Below are 8,197 nucleotides of genomic sequence, written 5' to 3'. Positions count from 1 at the left end.
ATTTTTTGATTTATTGTAGAGATGAGGTCTCGCCAAGTTGCCCAGGTGGGTCTTGAACCCGCGGGCTCTGGCAATCTGCTCACCTCAGCCTCCCAAAGTGCTGGGATTACAGGCTGAGCCACCGAGCCCAGCCTATTTTGTTATTTTTTTAAATTAGTTGTTGCTTTTTTTTGGAATGCAGTTAAGGTACCTAGAATCACTTTGATCCTTCCAAGGATTGCTTCTAAGCTTTATTATGCTGGGTCTAGAGCAGCCTCACTACTTTGGCAATACCCTTCTGAGGATTCTATTTTCTTGTGCAGTACAAGGTCTTTCTACTTTAACTGATGTGAACACACACTATTCTAGCCCTGTGTGAACTCTGGGGATTTTTCTGCCTTCTCCTTTACAGTAGTCTTGAGTAGTTTCCTCTCCTGCATGTACAGATCAGTACTTAGTCAAAGACCAGGGAGAGCTGCCTGTAGAACTCCAGGGTGTTCTCTCTCTCTCTCTCTCGCCAGTTCTCTGTTCCACAAATTCTAGCCACTTTGCACTCCTGGATGTCTAATCGCAGTCTCCTCAACTTAATGAAACCACTGGACTGTTTGGGTCCCCCCTTTCCTGCACTGCATCCTGGAACTGCCTCTAGGCAGTAACTGGTACACTCATAGGGCTCACTTTGTTTTCCCTTTCTCTGAGATCTTAGTCCTATGTTGTCTGTCAGCTAATATCTGAAAACCACTGATTTATATCTTTTGCCCAATTTTTTAATTGTTTAAGGCAGGAGAGCAAATCTGATCCCTGTTTCTTTAGCTTCCAAGTAGAAGACTCTAACATATTTTCTAGGGACCTTAAGTGTTGACAGTAGATTCCTTTCTTTAAAGAAGCCCCATCACTTAAGATATGACTTTTGAATAGTTAAAAAGTAGATAGATATTTAAAATAACATAATAATACATCTAGATAAATCAAAACAGGATTTAGAAAATTTAGATCTCCCCACATTGTCATCTATCATATGATTAGAGACTAATTTATTGTTATTACAATAAATGGCAGAGGGATAAAGGAATTTTAAAAGAGGGCTAAGGCAGACCAGAGTGTAATTTACTGAGGATCTATAGTTGCATAAAACTGTAACCTGTTACTGAGTCTTTAACTGCCCTACTATCTGTTTAAATTCTTTGTCAGTAGTCTTCAGTATTTAAACGTTTATTTTGATGACTCATACCAATATTCAAACAAAAAATAAATAATTCAGAACCATTGAGATAAAGACCAAAACAATAGTGAGAAAGTATGACAAATTAAATGTTTAAACAGTGGAAGCCTCCACTAAATACTCATCCCAGAATTAATATTTTTCTCCATGTCTTTGCTGGTCACATTGAAAATAAGTGAGACAAACTATAATAATTTATCCTTGGGCCAGGCTATATGGGGCAATAAATCAACCTCAACTAATAACCTTCTCTGTGTGTGTGTGTGTGTGTGTGTGTGTGTGTGTGTGTGTGTGTGAGAGAGAGAGAGAGAGAGAGAGAGAGAGAGAGAGAGAGAGAGAGAATGAGAATATGTGTGCAAATAGGAGTGGTCACTTATTTATTTAGCATTGTATATAAGCCAGCCATCTCAATCTTCATAATAACATTGTAAATTCAGTTTTTAAGTATACATTTTAGGCATTCAGTGAAAAGGCTAAGACCCAAAGATGCTCAATGGCATGTTCAAGTCTTTCCCCTATGCCGTGCTCTTAAAATGCCATGCTGCTTTATCCTCAGTAGCACCAGAATGCAGTTGTCAATAGACTACAAACACAACCTTGAGTCATGCATCTTGCAATCATATAGAGGCTTGTAAGACAGAGTTGAATGGATTATCACAGATTCTTCCATTTGAAAAAATAATCTGAAGTTTGTAATTTATATATAGTTCACTAAAACAACATTAAACCAGTGAATACAGCACGTTATTAGCTATATAAGCAATAAGTACTTATCAGTACTGCCACATCACTCACACCATGCCACCTGTTGTTCAAAGACAGGCCTTTTTGTTTGAGATTGTAGTCACTATTTGCAAATCCCCATTATGTTTGTAACTGTCCTTTAAACTTATGATCTTCATAAAGAGTCTTCACATTTGAGATTGCTACCAGGGAGTTATTTTTTCTATGATTGTTTTCTAGCAGTACTGTTCTGTATAAGGTCCTGCATCAGCCACTTTGCTTGCAGTCTCCTCCAGTTCATTTATCTAGATGAAGCTACCTCAGGCTCCTGCTGTGTTTCTCTCTCCCTGAATGTTGGTATCCAGTGTTGGTGGACTGGCTGTATTTCAAGACTTCAGTATTAGGAGTAGACCCAATGAATTCAGTAGTAGAGAATAGGGCCATTGTTAATTTAGAAGTGTAGTTATCCTGTTATTTCTGTTATCCATAGTATAGGCAATCTGGATTATAACTATTTAAAGATCCAAATGTAAAGTCTCTGATGATAACCCCGAATTTCTCACATAAAAACATAAATGCTACCAGCCTTTACTTTAGCGTGTGGCTAGCCAGGCATTAGTGCCTTACTTTTGAAGTCTATATCAGTTTTTAATTCTATTTCTGGATTTGTCAATGAGCATGCTATCTTTCATCTACAAAAATGATGCATCATCAGTACTTTTCAAGTTTTGTTTCTAGTATTTGAGATAAGTTGCACTGAACTTCAGAATTTGCCATTTATTGGGGTGGGGGCTAGATAGGATACATATATCTGGCACTGCATTAGTGATGGTTTTTTTTCCAGTGTGAAATGTGCTGGCCTGTATAAGGATTAAATCCATAACCTTGATTTTATTAAGCAAAAGCCAAGCTTTATTAAGTCAAAAGCCAAGCTTTCTATATATAGAATGAGGATTCAGGATTTATGTCTTGTTTGTTTATTCCTCTTCACCAAAATATAGGTTAAAGCTAGTGGTAATTGAATCAAAAAGGAGAACTAATGTTTAGTATTTGCATGTATATATACAGTAACACCATATAAATTACCATATAAGTAATAGTTAAGAGGAAGGCTCCAAGGCCAGACTACTTGGACTTGAATTCTATCTCTTCTGATTACTATTGTAATCATAACCGTGGTCAAGTTACTTAACTCCTCTGTGTTTTTATATCCTGTGATCTTGATAAATTCACTTTGGTTCTAGTCAGTTTTGTATAGTTTCCTTTAGAATTTTCTACAAATGCAATCATGTTGTCTGTCAATAAACAGAGTTTTACTTCTTCCTTTCCAACCGTATGCTTTTTTTTTTTTAACCTACCTTATTGCACTGGCTAGCACTTCCAGTACAATACTAAACAAACAATTAAATGGCCATTCCATTCTTAGGGAGAGAGCATTCTGTCTTTCACTGAATAAGTATGATGTCCTTTCTGAAATTGAGCATGTTTTCTTCTATTCCTAGTTTTCTGAGAGTTGTTATGATGATTATGTATTGAATTTTGTCAAATGATTTTCCTTCATCTATAGGGATGATGAGATGATGACTTTATATCAATATGGTGATTTACATGGATTCATTTTCAAATGTAAATATTTTCTTAATATTTACAAAAAAGGGCCAGGCTCGGTGGCTTAGCCTGTAATCCCAGCTACTTTGGGAGGCCAAGGTGAGTGGATTGCCTGAGCCCTTGGGTTCGAGACCAGTCCCAGCAACTTGGTAATACCTCGTCTCTACAATAAATAAAAAATTAGCTGGACGTGGTAGCGCATGCCTGTAGTTCTGGCTACTTGGAAGGCTGAGGCAGAAGAATCGCCAGAGCCCAGCAGATCGATGCTGGGGTGGCCATGAGTGTGCCACTGCATGCCAGCCTGAGTGAAAGAGTGAGACTCCAACTCAAAAAAAAAAATATATATATATATATATATACATGTAGAAGTATGTGACATTTGTTATATATATATGTAGAAGTATGTGACATTTGTTTTATACATATATATATAACAAAAAAGAAATAGAGATGTTCTTGGATATTTTTCTGTGCATTTTTTTGGGAACTGGCAGTATCTTAAGGTAGTTTAAAATCTCTAGGTTTATTCTCTAGTTGTCTTCCAATTATAAAGACTATTTGTTGAAGACATAATAATCAACAATAACATATCTTCAGGGAGGGAACAAATGATTATATCGAAACATTCTAATTAGTGATTTAAATATATTTTAGTGAAATATAAAAACTGATACAAGGAGAATATAATATTTACGTAGCTTCCTAATCATTTACTTTTCCCATAATTCACAGAAAAAAATAATTTTATTTTGAGACCTTCCTTTCTTAAAAAATGAATATACTGGGTAATGAAGCTGGCTAGATAATATATAATTGTTGAAATATAATTCACTTCATATTTAGAAATTATTTTGGAGTAGTAATCATAATAAACAGAAGTGTCCAGGTAAAGGCTTGGTTCTTCATTGGGTGGTAAACAAAGCGAGGACCCCCACAGTTGGTGCTTTGATTTATCATGCTTGCTACTCTACTATGCTGTGCTATTGAACCATAATATGTTCATTCTTTCTATAGGAAGGTTCTTGTTGTTTGTTAACTAGGTATTACAAGGCCTGTTTTATTATGGTGACTGCTATTTTTGTAAAGAAGGCATTTTAAAATCAGTGCTTAAATATAGTAAGAATGATTCATTCCCCCTATTGCCAGTTACAGTCCCACAAATGGAAATAGCACGGGGGGGGGGGGGGAAGCATCAGCTGATTTAATCTTCCATTAAGGTTTCATTTGCATAGCCCTTGATCCCTACAGGCTTAGTCTGCCCATTGCCTCAACAAACCCTTTGTACAAATAAAATTGAATCAAGCAGATGAGTAAGTGTGTCTGGATTCAGCCCTGAAATATTGCTACCTCCTCATGTGCAAAGCTACACTTCCCAGCCCTCTCTGTACACACACAGCCTGTGGGGTCAAACCCGATTAGGTGCTCTCATCAACTCTTTTACAGGATTGGCCTTTTCAGCTTCAAGAAGCAGCATGATCTGTTCCATTCAGCTGCTGTTCATAGCCCATTCTTTAGCTCTGTCTCATACGTTCCCATGGAGTGAGGCTCTGGGCTCCTGCTGCACGTGCTCCCTGAGAGAGTCATTCACAAAGACAATCTGCTCTCTAAGAAAAAGCAGCAAACCCAGCTGAGGAAGGAGATGACGGATCGTGCCAACCAGAGAGGAAGAGTAAAGGCATATTAAAAATGACATCAGTGTGGTAATCCCACAGGGACTGATACAAATTGAGTTGGTATGCTTTTCCTGGAAATTTCAGCTCATTCCAGGCATTCATTTTTTTCTGTAGAGGAGTGGGGGCAGGTTTGAGTCTCTCCATGTGACAGGCAATTCAGCAGCAGAAGCAATTAAGCCTTATTGACCAACACTATACAAAATGACCAAATATTCAACAGACAGACCTTCCAGAGAAAATGCATGAAGTCATTGTAGTAATAATTTTCCCTTTGGGTATTTTTTTTGGGTGGGGTGAAAGATAATATAATGCTATAAGGATAGTTTAAAATGGAGGTTATTTGGTAGAAAACAACTGTATTTGAAGTATGTGACACTCTGTTACCATTATATGGGTAAATTTTCTGGCTCTTAGCATTTAGTTCCATTCACCAAATATACATTATGAGCTGCCTACCCACTGATAGATGAATGTTACTCTTTCTTCTGACCAAAAAGCTATGTACATACCAAGTGGGACAGATGATGAAACTGGGGAATGTAGACTTCTCCGCTAATCAGTGCTATCACTGGATTAGAGCAGAAAAGGGGTGGTCTGAGGTGGCAGATTAGCTATAGAGGAACTCTAGTTTATTTTTAATAATCAATGTGATTTTTATTACAAAAGTATATGTTTTCATTATAGAAGATTCAGGGGAAAAATAAGCAAAGCCAAGAAAAAAATCCTGTTATCCCAGCACCCCAAAGTAATACTGTTAACATTTTGTTTTATTTGCTTCAAGTTTTTTAAGTTTATGAGTACATATATTTTCTCATTAAAAAATCCTGCCTTATACACTTCTTCATAAACTCTTTCATGAACTTCTTTGATCACCTTATTGTGAACCTTTTGTGTCATTAAATAGTATGATATTCTATTATATGAAGGTATAATGACTAATCCCTTACTGGTGGAATTTTAAATCTTTAATTTCCGCTCTTGTAATGACCATCCAGTAGCTAAATATTTATGAACCCACATTTTTTTTTTTTTTTTTTTTAGAGACAGAGTCTTACCCTATCTCTGAGGCTGGAGTGCCATGGTGCAATCATAGCTTATTGCAGCCTAAACCTCCTGGGTTCAAGCAATCCTCACACCTCAACTTCCAGAGTAGCTAGGACTACAGGCATGCATTTTCATGCCCAAATAATTTTTAAATATCTTGTAGAGATGGAGTCTTGCTATGTTGCCCAGGCTGGTCTCAAACTCCTGGCCTCAAGCAATCCTCCCACCTGGGCCTCCCAAAATGCTAGGATTACAGATGTAACCTCTGCACCCAGGCCCCCATGATTATTTTTTAAGACAAATGAGTAAACATAGAATGACTGGGTTAAAAATTATATAAAATACTATGGCTCTTAATGTATATTTTTGAAATTTAAATATAAATTCATACATTTGTCAGCAGTGATTGTATAAGAAAGTCTGACTTCTAGATATTACTGAACAGTATCAGACTCTATATTTGGATTTACTTACTTGCATATTCTTGCACTCTGATTAAATCTTCAAACTTGGTATAAAGTTGTTTTCTTTGTTCTTAGTAGGTGGGAAGTGGAGGGAAGAGATGAATTCCTGAGAGTCTAGTTCTCCCTGGGGCCCTCAAATCCCAGAATGGTGACAAAGAAAACTGGCATTTTATCTTCTTGTCCCAGGTCCTAGAGAAAGGGCAACAGACCTATCAAAAACTTACTAAAACCAGAAAGGATATCTAATTGTCAAGAGCTTGCTGTGTATTCAGGAGAGAGAACATACACCCATGTGAAGCAAACTAGGGCAAATAACCAATTCACCCAATTCAAACCATTTTCTTTTTGATGAATGATTTAAATGTTATTCCTTTTGCTTATAAACAGCTTCTGACAGAATGTGACCAAAATAGATCAGTTGATTACATCCCTCCCCAGCTTAAAAATCATCCATTGGCTAGGAACTTTCACTTCTAGGAATGGTGAGTTAGGTTATCAGGACCACTGAGGTCAACTAAAAAAGCTGAGATAATATTTTTAAAATTTTTCTTATGTGTACTAAAGAGCTAACAAAACCAAATTCTAGAGTAAAGCAGAAACTCAGAGAGGTAAACTCAGCACTCAAAACCTCTTAGACATTTTGTATTCTTTGGAACCACATGATGAGAAATAGGCAGAGACCTGACCACAGGTCTCAGGAATGTCAGCTCCTGAGGAAATTACCCTGGTGATTACTTGATTGCCTTTAACTCCATCTCTTTCTTTCTTTTTTTTTTTTTTTTTTGAGTTGGAGTCTCACTCTGTCGCCCAGACTGGAGTGCAGTGGCCACTCCCAGCCACCGCAGCCTCAACCTGCTGGGCTCCAGCGATCCTTCCGCCTCAACCTTCCAAGTAGCCAGAATTATAGGCATGCGCTACCATGCCCGGCTGACTTTTTGATTTATTGTAGAGATGAGGTCTCGCTGCCCAGGCGGGTCGCGAATCCACAGGCTCAGGCAATCCACTCACCTCAGCCTCCCAAAGGCGCAGGATTACAGGCTGAGCCACCGAGCCCAGCTAACTCCATTTCTTTCTATGATACATATTGGTTATACCACATGTAAGTGTTGACATTGTTAGGTGTATAAACTTGTTTCAATTTTCTTTAACTAAAAATATCTCTTAAGGATTGCCTAAACCCAGGGGTTTGAGACTAGCCTGGGCAACTTGGCAAGACCTCATCTCTACAATAAATCAAAAAGTTAGCTGGGCATGGTGGCACATGCCTGTTATTCCAGCTACTTGGAAGGCTGAGGCAGAAGGATCGAGGCTATGGTAGCTATGAGCATGCCCCTGCTCTCCAGCCCTACTCTCTGACCACTATGTAATTATGTTAGCATTCAATAAGAAAAAGGTGACTGGAAACACCCTCACACCAAATATTTGGAAATTAAGCAGTATACGTCTATATAACCTATCACAGTAGAAATTAGAAAATATTCTTT

The 8,197-nt window shown here is 37.7% G+C and overlaps 1 protein-coding gene across 1 annotated transcript in view; it reads left to right on the top strand.

The window, feature by feature from the left end:
* PHC2 (polyhomeotic homolog 2) overlaps positions 1-8,197 on the top strand; it is a 182,697-nt gene that overhangs the window by 86,781 nt on the left and 87,719 nt on the right. The gene's annotated exons all lie outside the window — the stretch shown is intronic.

The sequence above is a fragment of the Carlito syrichta genome, unplaced genomic scaffold (genome assembly GCF_000164805.1).
Source record: "Carlito syrichta isolate Samal-C Ts95f unplaced genomic scaffold, Tarsius_syrichta-2.0.1 Scaffold301936, whole genome shotgun sequence".
Classification (NCBI taxonomy): Eukaryota; Metazoa; Chordata; class Mammalia; order Primates; family Tarsiidae; genus Carlito; species Carlito syrichta.
Note: the sequence above shows the minus strand (reverse complement) of the source record. Positions and strands in the feature narration are given on the sequence as shown.